Source organism: Triturus cristatus, chromosome 4_1 (genome assembly GCF_964204655.1).
Source record: "Triturus cristatus chromosome 4_1, aTriCri1.1, whole genome shotgun sequence".
Classification (NCBI taxonomy): Eukaryota; Metazoa; Chordata; class Amphibia; order Caudata; family Salamandridae; genus Triturus; species Triturus cristatus.
Window position 1 is genome coordinate 1,246,536,609 of NC_140585.1, and position 19,911 is coordinate 1,246,556,519.

General features: G+C 44.9%; 1 long non-coding RNA gene and 1 pseudogene across 2 annotated transcripts in view; one reads left to right on the plus strand and one right to left on the minus strand.

Annotated features, from left to right (window-relative positions):
* LOC146856509 (uncharacterized) overlaps positions 1-3,693 on the minus strand; it is a 270,942-nt gene extending 267,249 nt beyond the window's left edge. For both annotated transcript variants that reach the window (XR_014980961.1, XR_014980960.1), the window contains exon 1: positions 3,569-3,693. This is a non-coding gene — a long non-coding RNA (uncharacterized LOC146856509). The remainder of the gene's footprint in view (positions 1-3,568) is intronic.
* Positions 3,694-18,066: 14,373 nt separating this feature from the next.
* LOC146856510 (uncharacterized) lies at positions 18,067-19,071 on the plus strand (annotated as a pseudogene).
* Positions 19,072-19,911: the final 840 nt, after the last annotated feature.

Below are 19,911 nucleotides of genomic sequence, written 5' to 3' on the forward strand. Positions count from 1 at the left end.
CTGTGTGGGATTTACTGGAGGTAACAGGAGGGGTAGTTGGCCCCCAAGGACATCCTTGGAGGCCAACTACCCCTCCTAGTACTTCCAGTAAGTCCCACACAGCAGGATTGCTGAGTTCTGATACAAGTCCACGACCCCTTAAACCCCCACTCTGCAAACGTGCCTCCTGGTGCGCTCTTGGTTGAAGGATGGAGTGCCCTTGCCTCTTGATGGTCCCTGTGGGCCAACTAGCCCTCCTGGTACCTCTAGTAAGACCCACACAGCTGGATTGCTGAGAGGTAGTCAGAGGACACGCCCCACACCATTCTGCAAACGTGCCTCCTGGCGCACTTCTGCTTGGGGGACTAAGTCCACTTTAGTTCTGAGGTCCTCAGGACACAAGGGGACCTTATCTCCCCACAAGCAGTACACCTTCCCACAAGGGCACCAGATGGCCTAAAGAAAAACTGGGAACATACAATTAGTGTGACTGTTTATATGATGTAGATGCTCTTGTGTGAAATTTTAGTATAGACCACATAGTTGAACGCAGTAACATTTGACACATTTAAAAGTACCAATAAAAGAGGTTAAGCCCAATTGCTGGGTAATGGAAAAAGTAGGCTTTTCATTAGAGGTCGGTGCTCTGACTGCAAGGTCTCTGACATCTTTGCCTCATTTAAAGGCAAATAAATACTTGTTTAAAGAGGAGCTCAGTCTGTTGAAGGTGCATTCATTTTTACTGATGATTTTCTGGTGTTTATAACTGAAGGGTTTTGTACCTTTTGAAACAGATTTATATTTTGATTGGGCTGCCCTGTACTCCTGTTTCATATTACTCAATCAATCAGGATCTATAAAGCACGGCTAATCAGCCGATAGGGTATCCAGGCACTATTATAGTTACGGCACCAAATGGGTTCTGTACATCTCAGATCATGTTAAAGGGTCTTATTGAACCAGGGATAGAGTTAAGATTTTTTTCCAAATGAGATTATTCTTAGAAGGCAATAGCAAATATAAAGCAGTAGAAATCTGACAGCAATACGCAGTGTATTTATTTGTGAGAGAGATGTAAGATGCAGCGGGGCAATCGCAATTTGCGACAATATTTTTGCAACTAGTGTGGTAATTTGTGAGCGGCCTATGTACTAGTAGGTAGATTCGCAAATTACCAATTCCAAGTGGGTAGAAGTTTGACATACCTCATGAATATTAATGAGGTAGGTCCCAAAGTGTGACCCCTAAAGAATCGCAGCCATCAATTAGATTGTGGCGTGTTGAGGTCAGTAGACCGAAATGTCTGTGATTGCTTTTTAATCAGGCAATTGTTTTTGTTTAAATGCAACCCATTTTCCTTAAAGCAAAATAGGATTTGTTTATAAAAACGTTCTTGACCAGATTCACAAAGGGGAAGTGGTATAGTTTGCGAATGGCTTGCCACCTATTTTGAGGAGGTGGTAAAAGATTAAAATTTTGCAACCAGAATTCGGTCCCAAAACATTAATACAAACCTATGCAAATTGGTATTTGGAAGGGATGCCTTAACCACGCCCCTTCCAAATACCGATTCGGTAACATGCTACCAAATTGCAATTTGTGGTTTGTATACTGAGAAAATTCTTTTTTGTGATTGCAAATGTTCTGATTCTGTGAATCAGACGTTTTGTTACCAAAAACAATGTTATGTACAGCTGGTCCTACATTATTAACACTGGTGGAGAAAATGGGTTGAAAGGATGGATTATATTCTTCAGGTTTCTGGAAGGCAATCTCAAAGGCAGAGGAGCCGCGGTACAGTGTGAGAAGGGCAGAGTAAAATCAGATGAGAAATGGTCAGACCACATGGAGGGCAAAATGGAAATAAGAGAGACAGATGCTTCAGGATCAGGAGCTATAATAAAATCCAGTAAGTGGTCGGATGTATGAGCACACAAGAAGTTAGAAATCGTGATAACGAACAGTGTATTAAAGACAAGAAATGTACACGTAAGGGGGGGTCATCCGTCCTATCAACAAAAATGTTGAAATCTTCCAAAATAATATCCCTTATCAGTTCCCTGTGCTGACAGTGTTGTCCACAGAATTGCCTGATCTACAGAGTCAAAGGCTGTCTTCTAATCTATGAAATTGCAATAAAGATGATTTGATCCCAATTTCGATTATTGTTACCTATAATAGTATAGGATTCACCAGTTGCTGCTGAGCAAGCTGCCAAAATGCCAGTCTGTTGAACCAGAGTCGTGACCCAGGCCGCTAAAGCACAGGTAGGCCCCCAATCCTTCAGGGGGCCTAGGACCCTGTACAGGGGTGGGCGGAATTTGCGAAATTCACTTTCGCAAACTATCGCGAAAATGTTAAAAATCTCCGCAAACACGCAGAAATATCGCGAAGACACGAATGTTTTTTTCCCGCCCGTTCGTGGTATTTTCTGCGTGATCGCGGCTCGCCAACTTACCCTTGTGGTTGCTCAAGGGCGCAGCCATCTTGTTTTCACTTATCTCGCGGTGCATAATCGCGAGAAGAAAGACATGATCGCGCGACGAATTATGTTAATGCGGGCACGAACTGTCGCGAGACAGCGCAAATGGCTACCAACAATCCAATATCTCGTGGAGAACGCGACCGGATCGGGAAAACTTGTCGGCGAACGCGGGGATTCAGGTAAGGCGATCGCACGCACGCGAGAATGTATTTTTGGGAGCGCGAGAAAGAAAAAATTCCGGTAAGATGCGGATTGCGGAAATTTTGACATTTTTGCGCTCTCCGCGGAACGCGAAAATGTCAAATTATCGCAATTTCCGCGAGCGGAACGGAATTTTCGCCCAGGCCTAACCCTGTAGCAGGCCGCCATTCAGACGCTGGTAATGTAGAAGCACTCTGTGAGATATAGGAGACTCAGGGGCCTCTCATAACGTTTGATTGTGGGGGATCATTTTGCGTTAAGGCACTGTGTGTAACAGGAATTCTTTCACTGGCAGAAAATGCAACAGAAGACGTTTTGCAAAATGGGGCTTTGGACGATGCTGGCTAGAAGAGACCACGCCGGGGTCCGTGGGCGAGTGGTGCAGGCCATAGGTCTGCTGGGCAAAGATTGGTCAAGGAGAAAAGGGGGCAAAGTTAGTGACTTGAAAGAGCTCAGCTAGAAATGGGGAGGTCCTCTTTAGGGTAGGGACACCCTGGCTACAAGGAGAGGCAAAGAGTAGGGTGGTCATCAAGCAGGTACAGGCCTTAAGGAAAAGGACTTTCTTTGTGGTGTCCTTTTTAGCTGTGCGGAGAGATGTCTACTGAGAAGGTGATTGAGGCTCTGGGGTTTTTTGCAGGAGGCGGGGAGGGCCGACCTTATTGAGCCAGACAGGGGTGCCTGAAGAGACCTGGTGAATACCCTGTGCAATGCCTCCGGTGAGGCGGGCAACTGGGGGGCGGCGCCGCCATGTAGGTGTGCTCGCCCCGAGGAGCAAAAGTGAAGGAGGCAGCAATAGAAAACTGGTGTGCACTTTAGGAGAAAAGCGTGTATAAGTAAGTCCCACTTGGGCGGACAGGCTCCATAGAGCTGGTGCGCAGTCGGCGAAAAGGCAGGCAGCCTTACCTGAGGTAAACGGAGGCTGCATAGTAACGTGGTGAGGCTGTTTGGAGCGGCCGCGCCAGACTAGCATCCCGCGGTGGCGGCGTCGAATCACCAGGGGCAGCTGTGCAGGAGCGCGAGGGAAGGGCATGCCCAGACGTGAGTGCGTCCATACAGACGCGTGAATACACACCTACAGTAAGAAAAAGAGAGAAAGGACTTTCGAGTTCTATGCTTGTGATGGAGGCTTTCTTGGGTGACAAGTGCTTGTGAGGAATGGGGAAAGAGCACAAATAAACTAGCGCAGAGGGCGGCGGGAATGACTAAAGGAAGTGACATGGCGGTGCAAGCGCCTTGGAAGTAAGGAGCAGTATGACATAGTTGTAATGATGCAATTAAGGCGGTAGTAGGTAGAAGATTTATTAGGTAAATCTTAGAACAGGTGAGCGCCAGGTAAATACAGCTTCTTCTCCAAGACGAAGATTTATTAGGCAAATCTTAGTACAGGTGAGCGCCAGGTAAATACAGCTTCTTCTCCAGGACGCCAGTGCAACTGACTCCTGGGTCAGAATCTAAACAATAGCTCAGCAAGATTCCACGTCTCGCCCTACTAGCTGGAATTAAAGGGAAACAACATGCAGTAATAACAAAGTGTAATAAATTAAACATACAACAATAGTGTCAAATAGTGGGAGCAGCAAGGCGAGTGGGGAGGGTTTTACAGTATGTGGTGATCCGGAAAGAGAAAACAGTCCTTTTCTGAAAGAGGAGGAGCGACAAGATCCTTAGAAGTAGAGGGCAACGTAGAAAAACATGGGTATGGGTACCTAACCAGAGGAGGAGAAAGTAAGTGGCACATCAGGCTGTTATGTTGATTGCTTAGTTCATTTGCATCTTGCTTGCCTCCTTCCACCGCGCGCCCCTCCCTCCTGCGCGCGGCAGCCACCAGCTGGAATGTTGACAGCTGGACGTTCCAAGGTGACAGTTGTGACAGTTGGAAGTAACGTCATATGTTAGGTGTTGCACTTAGCCTCCGGTTGAGTGTGTCGTCCTGTAGAGTAATAAACTTACTTACTGCTAAACCTTCTGACGTCTCATCTTTACACAGGCAAAGGGATACAGTGAGGGTGACCAACTGGCATGGATTCAAATTCAGGATGGTGAGTGTAAAAATTCAGGACCAAGGGTCACAATTCAGGACAAAAATTCAGGACAGAAGGTCAAAATTCGGGGCAAAATGTAAGTTTTACAGACACAACAAGGAGGTCGTGCAATAGTATATAAGAAAGTAAAATTGACAACCAACATAAGTACAAGTCAAAAAAAGTTTATATTCGTTTGAGACAATCGTGCACTTCACGGTTTTTCAGTATGCATGCATCTTTGAGCAACTGTGCAGGTATTTTTGTGGTATTTCATATGATCATAACCTATTTATATGGTTACTGCACTGGGTTGTCCAGTCTGATATTTTGTTTACAGTTCATGGTCCTGAGCAGGCATGCTTGTTGGGAGAAGTGGTTGGGAAGATCTGCTCGGATGGACTTTGTTACTAGCATCTCATTTCTGAGTGCCATTCCGAGATGCAAAGCAGCACAAATAGAATGTAGATAATTGGGACTTGCAGTGTTAGACTACAGTGCAGTCCTGTGAGTGGCCAGTTTTATGTGTCGGATTGCTTCTGGTATTACATGTCTGTTCAGCTGGTGATGACTGGTTTGGGGGCTAGTACAGTACTGAGTGAATGATAAGACCCATAGCACAGTTATGGATCCTTCTTAAAAAAAACCTCATATCTGTGCACAGGCGTCAGGCGGTATATCTTGATTCTCCGCCTTTCACTACAGTGGCAGCATCATCATAGGGTTTAGTTCGTTATGCTGACCTCCGCCCGGAGGTTAGACCCACTGGTGTTACAGTAGGGTCTGGTGATCAAAAAATAAGTGATACTGCTCTAAGTGAAGTGAGGTAAAATTCCCTACACCGCCATATGAGAAACATTTATTAGAGAAAAATGGAGGTGTGGAAAATTAAAAGCAAGGTGGGGCGTGCGTAGATCCAGTTACTAATCTACCGCACTATTGGTGGTCGACATGTTTCAGCCTCTTGGGATCTCAAGGCTTTCTTCAGGACCGAGTAATATGTTGGGGCGCCTACTAAGTGGTTAACTTACCACTCTTGAGTTATCGAGTCAGGTCTGTCGTACCTGTAACTGAAAAAGAAATTGCTATTGTACGTTTAACTTCACTGTTGCAAATGTTCTATATTAAAAACCCAAAATGGCGATGCTCACTATAGCGCGGTGGTCTAGCGCGTTATTTAAAGTGAAAAGATGGCTCACTGGTTACGTAAACTCAAAAGGGGGGAAAAAAACAGGGTTAAAAATGTACTAGGTTTGAACACAAGTTAACTGAATCGTTGTGACAGATTCATCGTGTCCTTACATGCTGCTCTTAATTAGACACTCTATTAGCATAAATGCGTAGGTAGAGCATTATTGGAATGGCATCTTCAAAAAGCGCGCTATTGATATGTGTATTATGTGCATCTAATCATGGTCGCAAGGAGAAGTTTTGGTTAACCATCGCGTGTGTGAATTTGTGAGCGAAATCTCAAAGACAGGGCATGGTTTTGGGAGAGCATGGTGTCAATTACTGGTAAGAATCGATGGCGTCTTTAGACTAAAGAAGAGTGAAACTGATAGCTTGTTCGTGGTGACGGAATCGCCGTATATTGAGCTGTCAGTGTAAGCAGTGACTGAAATGATTGTTTTATATGCCGTTATTCATCTTCCAATTATAATCTTTATAAATACCTCAATGTTCCCTAATCCGGGCTTTCTCGGGGTACCGGTGAGCTCACGAGACCAGCTTCTGTTGGGTTAAATTAAAGATTAGTCATGTCTTACTCGTTAGGTTCCTTAGACCCGTACTCTTTTAGTTGCGTGCTCACCAATCCGTGTTTAGTCGCAACTTGTGCTTGCTCTGTCTACGGTGCCCCCGGTGACGTGGGCCCACGTAGAGCTCCTGGTTATCTGTGGGAATTCAATAGGAATGGTAGAAAGACTATCGGGATGTTAATATAACATAGTCTGCCGTTAGTGATTCAAGACACGTTATTATTGTATATGACTTGTTCTCGTTTTGCCAAGTTTATTTTGAAGAACTGCTGTGGATCAAGGCCCAAAAACACATTTAATGAAATATGTTAGTTAGTATAGCTTAACCTTAGTATGATAGAGTATACATAATGGTGGTATATGGTGGTTTCCATCGTATGGCAATAACCATGGGCCCCGTGTGTCCCGTAAACTGATGGAGGACTCTGTTCTCTGTTTAGTTGTCAGATTAGAACAATAATAATTTTACCTTCATAAAACGGAGTATACATAATGGTGGTGTATGATGTTTTTCATCCTATGGCAATAACCATGGGCCCTATGTATCCTGTGAATTGATAGAGGACTCTGTCCTCTGTGTAGTTTACAGGTTAGAGCCCACTAAGGTGAGCGGAATAAAGTTAGTCTATTGTTTTTTCTTGATGCTCATGAGGGTAATTCGTAACTCAGAGAGTTCTTGTTCATAAATTCCCTTAAGTTCTAACTAAGATATCATACCAACGCATGCCAGGGAATATTATCATTCAGTCCCCCTGTGTCTGTCCGGAGTAGATGTACCCATCGCTGATCCTTCTCAAATAGGATTCATTCTGCATTGTGACTATTGACAGATAGTGTTTACAGAACCACCCAATTCAACTCCTTGATGGTATGGTTGCTATCTATGTAATGTTTACTCATCTTGGTAGTGGCCCTTTTGCTTCATGTTGCTCTTATGTTCACAAATTTGTTGTTTTACCTTACGGCAGGTCAACCCTATGTATTTCAGATTACAGGGGCACATGATCATATAAACCACATGTGGTATTACAGGTAGTGAAATGACGCAGTGTCCAGGTAAAATTTGGTAATAGTTGTAACATTTTGGTTACTTTGGTCAATTTACAGACTGAACAATGACCGCATGGATAGTGTCCTGTGATGGGACTCAAGTTCCAAGTTGTGGTAATTGTCTCACTCATTGTGGTTGCAGTTGGCCTCGTATGTACAAGGATGACCTTGATGTTCCGAGTCCTTTTGTTGGTCTCTATACGAGTCTGCCTCAACAGAAGACTCTAGAAACATTGGAGGACATCCTTTTCTCTGAGCAATGGAATTACAGGACGCCAAGACACTTCGTTCTAGAGTGCTGCAGACTGGCACTGTCTGAAAATTATTTTGAATATGAAGGCACCCTGTTTGAACAATGCCACAGAACATCTATGGGCAGCACATTTGCCCCCAGTGTGGCAAGACTTTATGTGAGTAGTTTTGAAAAACAGCACATCCAGAACCAAGTCAACCCATTTTTCACACAAGTAAAATTCTGGAGACGATATATAGACGATGTCATCATGATCTGGGAAGACACCCAGGAAACCCTACAAGAATTTCTAGAATGGATCAACACCAGACACGAGTGCCTGAAATTCACCCACTCCTCAGATAAGAAACAACTGGATTTCCTGGATATTACCATCTATGTTGAAAATAACACACTCCAGACAAAAACATTCCATTAACCTACAGCTAAAAACAGTATACTCTCTTACAATAGCTTTCATGCTCGCCCATTGAGGGAGAATTTGCCTTACAGTCAATTTTTACGTCTCAGACGTAACTGCAGCAAGCTAGAACACTATAAAACACAAGCGGATGAACTAAGCCAGAAACTTCAAAGAAGGAATTATCCAACCAGAACGATAAAGAAATGTCAAAAAAGAGCACGGAACCAACCAAGACAAAATCTACTTGTGACTACACCATGAGAACCACCAGAAGATCTACTAACCTGTGTCACGACTTACAACACATCCTCTAACACAGTAAAGAAAATTATCAACAAGAACTGGAAGATTCTGACATTAGGCACGTTGAAATGGCCTAACCAAAGGTTTGCCAACAAAAGGACTTGGAACATCAAGGACATCCTTGTGCATACGAGGCCAACTCCAACCACAATGAGTGAGACAATTACCACAACTTGGAACTTGAGTCCCATCATAGGACACTATCCATGCGCTCATTGTTCAGTCTGTAAATTGACCAAAGTAACCAAAACGTTACAACTGTTACCAAATTTTACCTGGACACTGCGTCATTTCACTAACTGTAATACCACACGTGGTTTATATGATCATGTGCCCCTGTAATCTGAAATACATAGGGATGACCTGCCGTAAGGTAAAACAACGAATTTGTGAACATAAGAGCAACGTGAACTGCAAAAGGGCCACTACCAAGATGAGTAAACATTACATAGATAGCAACCATACCATTGAGGAGATGAATTGGGTGGTTCTGGAAACACTCTCTGTCATGAGTCACAATGCAGAACGAATCCTATTTGAGAAGGAGCAGTGATGGGTACATCGACTCCGGACAGATTCAGAGGTACTGAATGATAATATTCACTGGCATGCATTGGCATGATATCTTAGTTAGAACTTAAGGGAATTTATGAACAAGAACTCTCTGAGTTACGAATTACCCTCATGAGCATCAAAAAAGCCATAGACTAACTTTATTCCGCACACCATAGTGGGCTCTAACCTGTAAACTACACAGAGGACAGAGTCCTCTATCAATTCATAGGATACACGGGGCCCATGGTTATTGCCATAGGATGAAAACCATCATACACCACCATTATGTATACTCCATCTTATGAAGGTAAAATTATTATGGTTCTAGTCTGACAACTAAACAGAGAACAGAATCCTCCATCAGTTTACAGGACACACGGGGCCTATGGTTATTGCCGTACGATGAAAACCATCATATACCACCATTATGTATATTCCATCATACTAAGGTTAAGCTATACAAACTAACATATTTCATTAAATGTGTTTTTGGGCCTTGATCCACAGCAGTTCTTCAAAATAAACTTGGCGATACGAGAACAAGTCATATAAAATAATAATGAGTCTTGAATCACTAACGGTAGACTACGTTATATTAACATCCCGATAGTCTTTCTACCATTCCTATTGAATTCCTACAGATAACCAGGAGCTCTACGTGGGCCCGCGTCACCGGGGGCACCGTAGACAGAGCAAGCACAAGTTACGACTAAACACGGACTGGTGATCACGCAACTAAAAGAGTAAGGGTCTAAGGAACCTAACAAGTAAGGCATGACTAATATTTAATTTAACCCAACAGAAGCAGTTCTTGTGAGCTCCCCGGTACCCCGAGGAAGCCCGGATTGGGGAACGTTGAGGTATTTATAAAAATTATAATTGAAAGATGAGTAAAGGCATTTAAAACAATAATTTCAGTCACTGTATACACTGACAGATCAATATACGGCGATTCCATCCCCGCGAACGAGCGATCAGTTTCACTCTTCTTTAGTCTAAAGACGCCATCGATTCTTACCAGTAATTGACACCACACTCTCCCAAAACCATGCGCTGTCTTTGAGATTTCGCTCACAAATGCGATGCTTAACCAAAACTGCTCCTTGCGACCATGATAAGATGCAGATAATACACATATCAATAGCGCGCTTTTTGTAAATGCCATCCAAAAATGCGCTACCTATGCATTTATGCTAATAGAGTGTCTAATTAAGAGCAGCATGTGAGTACACGATGAATCTGTCACAACGATTCAGTTAACTTGTGTTCAAACCTAGTACATTTTTAACCCTGTTTTATCCCCCCCTTCTGAGTTTACGTAACCAGTGAGCAATCTTTTCACTTTAAATAATGCGCTAGACCACCGCGCTATAGTGAGCATCTCCATTTTGGGTTTTTAAAATAAAACGTTTGCAAAAATGAAGTTAAACATACAATAGCAATTTCTTTTTCAGTTACAGGTACGACAGACCTGACTCGATAACTCAAGAGTGGTAAGTTAACCACTTAGTAGCCGCCCCAACGTGCTGCTACATATTACTCGGTCCTGAAGAAAGCCTCGAGATCCCAAGAGGCTGAAACATGTCGACCATCAATAGTGCGGTAGATTAGTAACTGGATCTATGCATGCACCACCTTGCTTTTAATTTTCCACACCTCCATTTTTCTCTAATAAATGTTTCTCATATTGCGGTGTAGGGAATTTTAACTCACTTCACTTAGAGCACTATCACTTATTTTTTGATCACTGGACCTTACTGTAACACCAGTTGGTCTAACCTCCGGGCGGAGGTCAGCATAACAAACTAAACCCTATGATGATGCTGCCACTGTACTGGAAGGCAGAGAATCAAAATATACCGACTGACACCTGTGTACAGATTTGAGTTTTTTTTAAGAAGGATCCATAACTGAATAGACCCTGGTTACACAGGACAAGTGGTCCATTCTCCCCCCATTGATTTTTGGATTAACACATGAAAGCCAAATGGACCATTGCTTCTTTTTTCCCCCCACCCTGATTGAACTGTTTTAAGACCCATAGCAGACATGTGTTGTGAGACAGTAAGAGCATGAAGCAAGAAAAGGGAGTTATTAACCAGCCTGAATGAGCTATAACTGGGTGCAGACTGCTGGGTGTTATGGTATTATTGTGGGCCAGAACAGTTAGATAGAAGTTAGCATCACTATATAGGGCCCTAGCTAGCCATATATCAGCCCTCCTTATTTTACCTGTATATAGCAAATAGTATACTGATTGGGCTGTTTCATTTCTGTGAGTTGTAAACTGCAGATTTTCATAGATGCACAGAAGTGTGCTACAGACTAGAAACTGTATATGTTGTTGAGGCATTATTGTAGGTCAGAAGGAGGCACTGTCTTTTACATACAGAACATTTTCCATGGAAATGGCAGCAAAATACCAACATGAACTTTTACTGATAAAATTATATAGTGCTCAAACAATAATGCATGGCAATGTGCTTTAAGCAAATATATATCATTCGAACATCACCAAGTGAAGTGTCTTGATTGTTTTGATCCCATTAAAACTCTGGGGCATATGTACAGTTAACTCTACCAGAACGTCACTTTTTCCAACATTCTGGTGCCGTTAAGTCCTTCGCCTTATTCACAAGGAAGCATTAAGCCACTTAACGTGGCTTAACGCCTCCTTGCAAGTAATGCCCCTATTCAGGCAGCACTTAGCGTGAAAGAGGCAGGCAATAGGTGTTGCAGTGGGCGTTCCGCTGCAACACCCATTGCTTTTTGACGCTGCCCCATATTTACAAGGTATGGGGGAGTGCCAAATATATCGCCAGGGAATACTTGGTCTTAAGCAGGCAATACTAGGAGAAATGTTTACTTTCTCCTCGTATTTTGCTCTTACCATGTGTGCTGCATTCTGCAGCAATCATAGAAACAGCAAATCACCTGTAAAGATACATAAACAATCACTCCTACAGCGCAAGCACGCTTGCAACATGGCATGAGGGTGCTTGTGCTGGCGCAAGGCAGCTTTTTTAGTGCCAGTGCTAGGGGAAAGGCAGATGTGCACCGCATTCTTGCAAATATGGCACATCCCCGCATTTTGAAACTGACGAAGCACGGCATTACCAATTTTGGCGTAACACCTTGTTCCGCCAGTTTCTAGTAAATATGCCCCTCTGTTTCCAGCACACTTCTGAACTACAAATGTGGTTTTCTAACTGCTGAATGTTTTGAAACATGTGCACAGTTCATTTACAGGTATCTAAACGTTGTTGCGTGTTACAAAAAAAACTGACAGCTTACAGCCTTCGTTTTCACACGTTCTTTACCACCACAACAAGACTGTCAACTAGTACACTTTACAATTCTTTCTTTGACTCCAATTTTAGAGAACGGTCAGGTAGGCCTTACATGGATGGTGCATGTACGTTTCCATGCATCTCAATCTAAACCCATATTTACAAAGACTAGTGAACAAGGGTTTGTGGCAAAATAGTGTGTCTGTCTGAGGTAGGTATAACTAGAAAAATATCTTCATTCCTCCTCGTTACTTTCTCTATGCATGTGTGCTGCAAACTGCAGTACACATACAAATAAGAAATAGCTGCAAAGGATAGGTTCCCCTTCCAGCACAAAAAGCTTACTTGACCACAATGTTTTGGCACTAGGTAGCCACAAATGCCCCAGTATTAGGAGAGAACAGAACAGCACCATATATTTGAAAATACGGTGCTCTTGTGCTCTTTCCAGTTCAGGCAACACAGTGCAGAACTTCACTTGCTGCGCTGTGTTGCATGAAATGTTGGTAAATATATCCATCATAAATTTGGCACGTTTTCAGACAGACATTTTGTCTTGGGCATTGTACAGCACTCCACTGCCTTTTTGGCGAAGGTCACACTACAGAAATAACATATACATACATAAAGATAGAAAATCACAGTTTGCTAGGAAAAAAGGCTATTTTTCAAAGAATGAGGGATAAATGTATCCAAGGCTACAGTTCGGAGCATTTGTCTGGCAGGTTAAAGTGATGCAATACAGGGTTTTGGGATTAGTGCACACCAGTTGTGTTATGTTAGACATTTATAATTGTGCTCTTCATTCTCCATTAACTGGAAATGGGGAAATAGAAACTGTACAGATATACGGTTATAATATAATAAAATCCCTCCGTTCACAGGTTATGCCTTCCTAATAGTCCGTCCTACATTCAGCTCCTGAAGTGCTTTTACCTCAAGGCCTGGGGCACAACCCAGGCTTCAGAAATGAAAGCTACGACCCTGGCAGGACCAGCTTTCCTGCTTGTGGCACCTGGTGTGACATTCTTTGTTGGTGCAACCCTCAGTGAAAGTAGTGGCATAATGCAAAACTATGGGGGCCCCGTGGAGAATAAGATGATGGGCCCCTGAATCTACCATATCTCACAAATGTACATTGGCTTTAAGCTGTATGAGGCCTCCTGAAGGTTTGGGGTTCCCTTAAAGGATTGCCCCCGCCCTGCAGAGTCCTTCATTACACCCCTTCACCAAAGACCTCCCTCTGCACAGATTACCTCACTATCAACCTTCAATGGCGCCCCTCATTTCTATGCAGACCCTCACTCATGTGTATTTAATTTCTTTTAGAGTGCTACTCAGCCCAGTGAAGGCTATTGAGCGCTTTAGCACACACACATATTGTTCAGAGACAATGACTCATGGAAGTGTGTAAATCAATGTATAGGAAATGTTACTTGAGACAATGAGGGATGCAAGGTGTAGTTGTCACGTCATCCATACTGGTAGGTACTATATGCAGAACCACTGGAATTATGCAGTGAGGGGGCAAATTATACTGCAGGGTTGACTAAATTATTTGGCAAGAAAAGGGAAATTATGCAGCATAATGCTGCTCATTTTGTGATAGTATTACTACATTAACTATTAATTGTACACTTTTTAACACTTTCAGGGCATAGGTTTGACCTCATTAGTACCGGTTTAACACCCAAATATAGTAATATGCAAAAGAAAGGTGACCAGTCACCCATCGTAAAACGTGTCACTAAATGTTTTGATATATTTTGAACCATTTGAGCTAGAAACTATTTTTAAATTAGAATGTTCAGATTATGCAGCGGATGATGGATTATGTGGCAAATCCAAAATCATGGGAAAACTGTTGCAGCTGCACAATCACATAATTCCAGTGGCCCGACTACATGTTAAGAGTTCTTGCTCCAGAGAAATACAAACTCAGGATTTAAAACATAACATAGTGGTTTGGGTTGTCCCTACTAAAAATATTTATCATTATCCAAATAAATTTTTTGATCTGCATGTTACACTCTGTGCTTTGCAAAAGGCGCTTTATCAATCTGTACTTCTTTATGATGAGTCAAAACTGTGATTAGTGAAAACTCAGATCTTTCCAAAAGATATATTATTCACCAGAGTCAAAATAGACATTTTTGTTATGGCCTGAAAATTGCAGGTGCAAAGCAATCAGATGGCTTTGCCTTTAATCCTGTCGGAAATTTCAAAATGCAGCATTGTCCTCCAGCATGGCTCCTCCACTCTAGCAGAATGCTATGCCCTAGGCCTATGCAGAGGAAGGCACACCACATGCTGTAACTACATAAGGGCCCATTGGAAGGGAGTAGCCATGAATATAAAATACCCCCGATTTATGAGGCACTAAATAAAGGACTAAAGTGAGCTATCCTGGCTTTTCCCCATTGAAGCCATTGAGAATTGTCCCCCTCGTGAAAATTTGCATAAAATAATGCAAAATTACCCTTTTTACAGCATGAATGAAACTTGGTCAAAAACTGCATTTACCTATGTTGACATTTTTCTTTTATTCTTTCTCTCTTTTTATCTTCTTTCTTTCTTTATGTTCTTCTTTTATCCTGTGCTTTCTTTCTATCCACCTTTGTTCTCTACTTTCTTCTTTCCATCCTCCATTTATTCCCCTTTTGATCATTCTGTCTGTGCATCCTTTCATTTCATCCCACATTGTTTTCGCTCTGTTCTTTAAATTCATTTTGCATTTTCTTTTCATATTTCAATATTCTATATTCCTATTCATTTTTGTGTTCTTTTTTAATTTGATTATCGTCTTGTCCTTCCTTCATTGTTAAATCTTTCTCTTATATCTTTCCAGCTTTCTTTCATTATTTGCATTCTATTCTTCCTTCATTTTCTCACTCCATTTCTCTCGTACTTCTTTTTGATTTACCATATTAATAATGTCTCTTTCAGTCTGCTCTTTTGGCTACTTCGGCACCCTTTGGCCCCCCTCCTCACAGCTGCATCACAGTGATTATTCTTGTTTTGTTTGTTAGATTCTCATTCTGTCTTTTGCTGACCTGCAAGCCACAGATCAAAGTTAGGAAGGATTATGAAACACTTTTATCTGACCCGTGCCACCCCCACTTAGCCGGTGCTTCAAATTCCACCTTGGCCCATTGTAATTCTTTATGTCATAATCAGCCACAGTCAGAATGACAATGGGCCTGTACAAAGTCTGTGCAAGGTCCGGGAAGGGCTGCTGTAGCCTCTACTGTTCACAAGAGAAGTGCGAGCTGGCTGTGATTGCCGCAGGGGAACAGCACAGTCTGCCAAGCACGACCCTATGAGAGCGCGCACTTAGGGCCCGGCCCCCCGCCCCGTAACACACCCCCTTAGCGCGGCCAGCAGCCTAATTGGCTGCTGGCTGATAGTATTACTTCCGAGGCACCACCACATGGGCCCAACGCAGACTTCTGGTGGGGGGGGGAGTGGAGGTGTGGCCAGGGGGCTATTTATGCCCGGCACTCACCTTCACTCTTCCTCTGTTCCTGATCTTCCTGCCCTGCCCGGATGCTGAGGATTACTGCGATCTTTTTTCCCGCAGTCGTCGAGGTCGTCGTGTCGTGGTTGCGGGGCTTGTCGGGCTGCTTGGTGCCGTTCGGGGCGCGGGCGGCGGTGATCTGGTAGCAGCGTATATTTGCGGCGTCGCTGATTCCCAGGTAAGGTGTTGGGGGCGGTGGGGGCGCGTGTGCAGCTTCCGGTTTTCAGGGGGCGGCCAGCGGTGTAATCCTTATTAGTATCGTGGTCCCCGCTGGGCTCCAGGTCGCGGCGCGGTGCCCCTTCTGTTTTCCGCATCGTGGGACTGTGAGGCAGGCGCGGCGCGTCTCGGAGGATTCCCGGAGTCAATATTATTTATTGTGTGGGCGGCGAGCGCTTCGTCAGTGGGCCCCAGCAACTGCGAGTCACTGTGGCCGAATGGTTAAGCTTTAAGACTCTAACTCTCAAGGTTGCTGGTTCGATTCCCATTGATTCTGTTCGATTAGCGGTGTAAGATAAGCGCTTGGGACACGCTTGGGCACGTCTCTTGGAAAAGTAGCGCATAAGGACAAGCCGGGGTTTAGAACGCTTTGTGGTGCGGGCGGGCCGAAGTGCGGCGGTTGGGTTGAGCGCGGCTTCGTAGGGACAGCAATCATTAAGGAGAAGTCAGCACAAGTCGGCAGCTGCGCGCAGGCGTAGAGAGAGCGCGGGGCTTTCTGTGAAGCAGGGCAGCGAGGAACAGAGTACCGTAATTAGACAGCGAGAAGCGCGAAGCAGCAAGCGCTTCACTGCCCGTGTGCGTGGTTTTTTATGAAGCAACTAATTAAACATAATTTAGGTCTGTGGCTCATAATCTCAGATTCGCTTTGAGTTACAGGTGCAATTCCCAGGTTTTTTGGTATATAAAGTGTATAATAACAGTGCGGGACATTGATAATCTAGTTCACAGGTTCAATTCCCATTGATTCAGGTCAGATAGAATCCTGTGTTAAGCAAGAAGGGATAGACCAGACAAAGTTTCAGTTTACATTTAGCAAGGGTCAAGTTAGGGGAGAGAGTAAAGGGGTGTGGACAAATTCAAAAGGATTGGTGACTGACGTGGGGGAGGACACACGGGGTCAGCGGGTCAAAGCAGTTGTGTTTGACAAGCACTCGGCCGATCACACAAGAATTGCAATGCCTCCTAAGAGGAACCCTAAGAGGAAGGAGGGAGAGTCAGAAATTGCGCAACTGTTGAAGCTGGTGCTGGCAAAGCTGAGCAGGGACGAGGATAGTGAGGGTGAGCTGCCTGAGAATGCTGGGGGGGAGGCTCCTGAGTCAGACAGTGAGGATGTCCCAGAGCCAGTAGCAAGGGAGCGCCCGCGTAGGGCTATTGTCCCACCCATGCTGCCTTCCCTACTCTAGTGAAGAAAGCCAAGGGAAACAAGAAGAGGAGGGTGGTGAGGGAGATTGAAGGGCCAGTGCCAGTTACTCCCGGGCCACAACCAGTGGTACCACAGACACCACCAGAACCTGTACCTACAATGCCTTCTGCACCGGTGGCCCCATACCTACATTAACCCCAGTGCCCGAGCCCATCATGGCTCCGGCGGTCCCACAAGAAGCACCCCCACGCCCAGTGGGTGGGGGGCCAGGGGAAGGGCGGGATGATGTGAGAATTATATTGGCCGAAATCAGAGGGGCTATTAGGGCCTTGACGCCGGCCACAACTACCCCAATACCCACAGTCCCAGAGAATACACCAGTCACCACAGCAATACCAATGGTGACACCAGAATTTTGTACGAAGGGTTCTCTGCAGGCTTCCGCATCCCGGCGCAGGGAGTACCACCAGTGGATTATTGTAAAAATGTATTGTCAGCGCGTATGCATCCAGAGGTAGTGGCGCTTAAGGTGCGCAAGGAAAAAGCGCTAGGGCGGGTGGCAGGTCCTTTTGGGACTCCGACACTCCCAGGTTTTGTATGTTCACCCCTGGGGGTGGTGCCCAAAAAAGAGCCGGGTCAATTCAGAATGATTCACAATTTATCGGCGCCACAGGGTGCATCAGTGAATGACGCCATAGGCCCGTCCCTGTGCTCTGTGACTTACTCTTCATTCGATGCGGCTCTACAGAGGCTGCGCGACCTAGGGCCAAGCGCTTTGCTAGCAAAAACCGACGTTGAGTCTGCCTTTCGGCTCTTGCCAGTGCACCCAGAAGACTATCATATCCTAGGTTTCCAATTGAATTTCAATTACTATTATGATAGGTGCATGCCAATGGGCTGCGCAGTGTCATGCAAATATTTTGAGATGTTCAGCACTATGCTACAGTGGTTGTTTGTATTAAGAACAGGGCACTAAGAGATAGTGCACTACTTGGATGATTTTATGATCATGGGCCCCCCTGCGTCAGGGAAGTGTGGGCAGGCTTTGAGCGAGCTGGTAGCTTTGTTTGAAGAGCTGGGAGTGCCGCTGGCCCCAGGTAAGACGGTGGGCCCTGATACCAGCATGTCCTTCTTGGGCATTGAGATTGATACAGTGGCGGGGGAATGCAGGCTGCCGCTAGACAAAGTAAGGGCTTTCTCACAGGTAATAGACGCTGCCTTAGCAGGTCCCAAGGTCACCCTGCATCAACTTCAGGTACTAGTGGGACAGTTGAACTTCGCATTGAGGATCATCCCGATGGGCCGCCCGTTCTCGAGATCAATTGTCCGAGCTATGGCGGGTCTCACTCAGAAGTATCACCACGTGAGGTTGCAGGCAGATGTGAAGGAAGACCTAAGGATTTGGCGTAGTTTTTTGAAGGATTTCAATGGAAAGGTAATTTGGCCCGAGCCGGCGATTTCCAATTCAGAATTGGGCCTGCTCACTGACTCAGCAGGTAGCATTGGTTTTGGGGCAATATTGGGGCCTCAGTGGTGTAGGGGCGATTGGCCAGCGGCATGGCATGAGAGTGGTCTGGCTAGGAACATAGCCTTCTTAGAGCTCTTCCCAATCATAGTGGCAGTGGAAATCTGGGCACCAGTCTTTAGGAATAAGACTGTAATCTTTTGGTCTGACAATATGGCAGTAGTGGAAGCCATCAATAGGCAAGGAGCTACTTGTAAGCACGTGTTACGATTGTTGAAGAATTTGGTCATGGCTTGTTTAAAACTTAATTTGGTGTTCAAGGCAGCACATATCCCCGGTGTAAATAACCAGGCTGCTGACGCTTTGTCTCGCTCCAAGTTGCAGGAGTTCAGAAAGTACCACCCTCAGGCAGACGAGCAGATGAGCAGATGACAGTGTTCCCGGCATCTTTGTGGAAGATTGGAGTCCCGGAATAGCCGGGTCGGTGGGATCATCATTGAGTGAACGCACGAGACGGACATACCAGCAGCAGTTCAGAGCATACAGGATGTTCGCTAGGCCAACAAGCCGGTCCCCCCTTTTTTCCACTGAGACGCTTGCTTGTATTTAATGGCACTTAGAAATCAGGGTAGACCGGCTTCTTACGCCAGGGCGCGCGTAACAGCAATAGGCTTCTTTGCAAAATTGGAAGGGGCAAAGAAAGACATGACGAGGCCTTTGGAAGTGAGGACGCTAAGGGACATCTTAGGGATATTAGTCGGTATGCGTTTCCCAGTATGAATGCATGCTATTCAGGGCAGCATTCTCCCTAGCCTTTTATGGGGCTTTCCGGCTGGGTGAATTAGTAGGGGCTTCAAAAAGAGATCACCTAGGGGGCCTCCAGTGGCAGGACACAAGAATAGACCCAAGGGGTTTGGAGGTGGTACTAAGGAGATCCAAGACAGACCCGTTGGGGAAGGGGGCCTTAATTCACTTGTCCCCAGCTCCAGGAGATGTGGCATGCCCCATAGCCAATATGGAAGCATATCTGCTAATACGGCCCTGTTGGGGGGGGCAGGCCCTGTTCATACATGAGCAGGGGGATTGCCTATCTCAATTCCAGTTCAGGGCAGCGTTTCAACGGGCGTTGGACTGCCTAGGGTTGGATCCTAAGGAATATTCATCACACTCCTTTAGGATAGGGGCAGCAACGCTTGCTGCAGGCGCTGGTTTACCGGCTGAGACGGTTAAGAAAGTGGGGCACTGGTCATCATCCTGTTTTAAGCACTATGT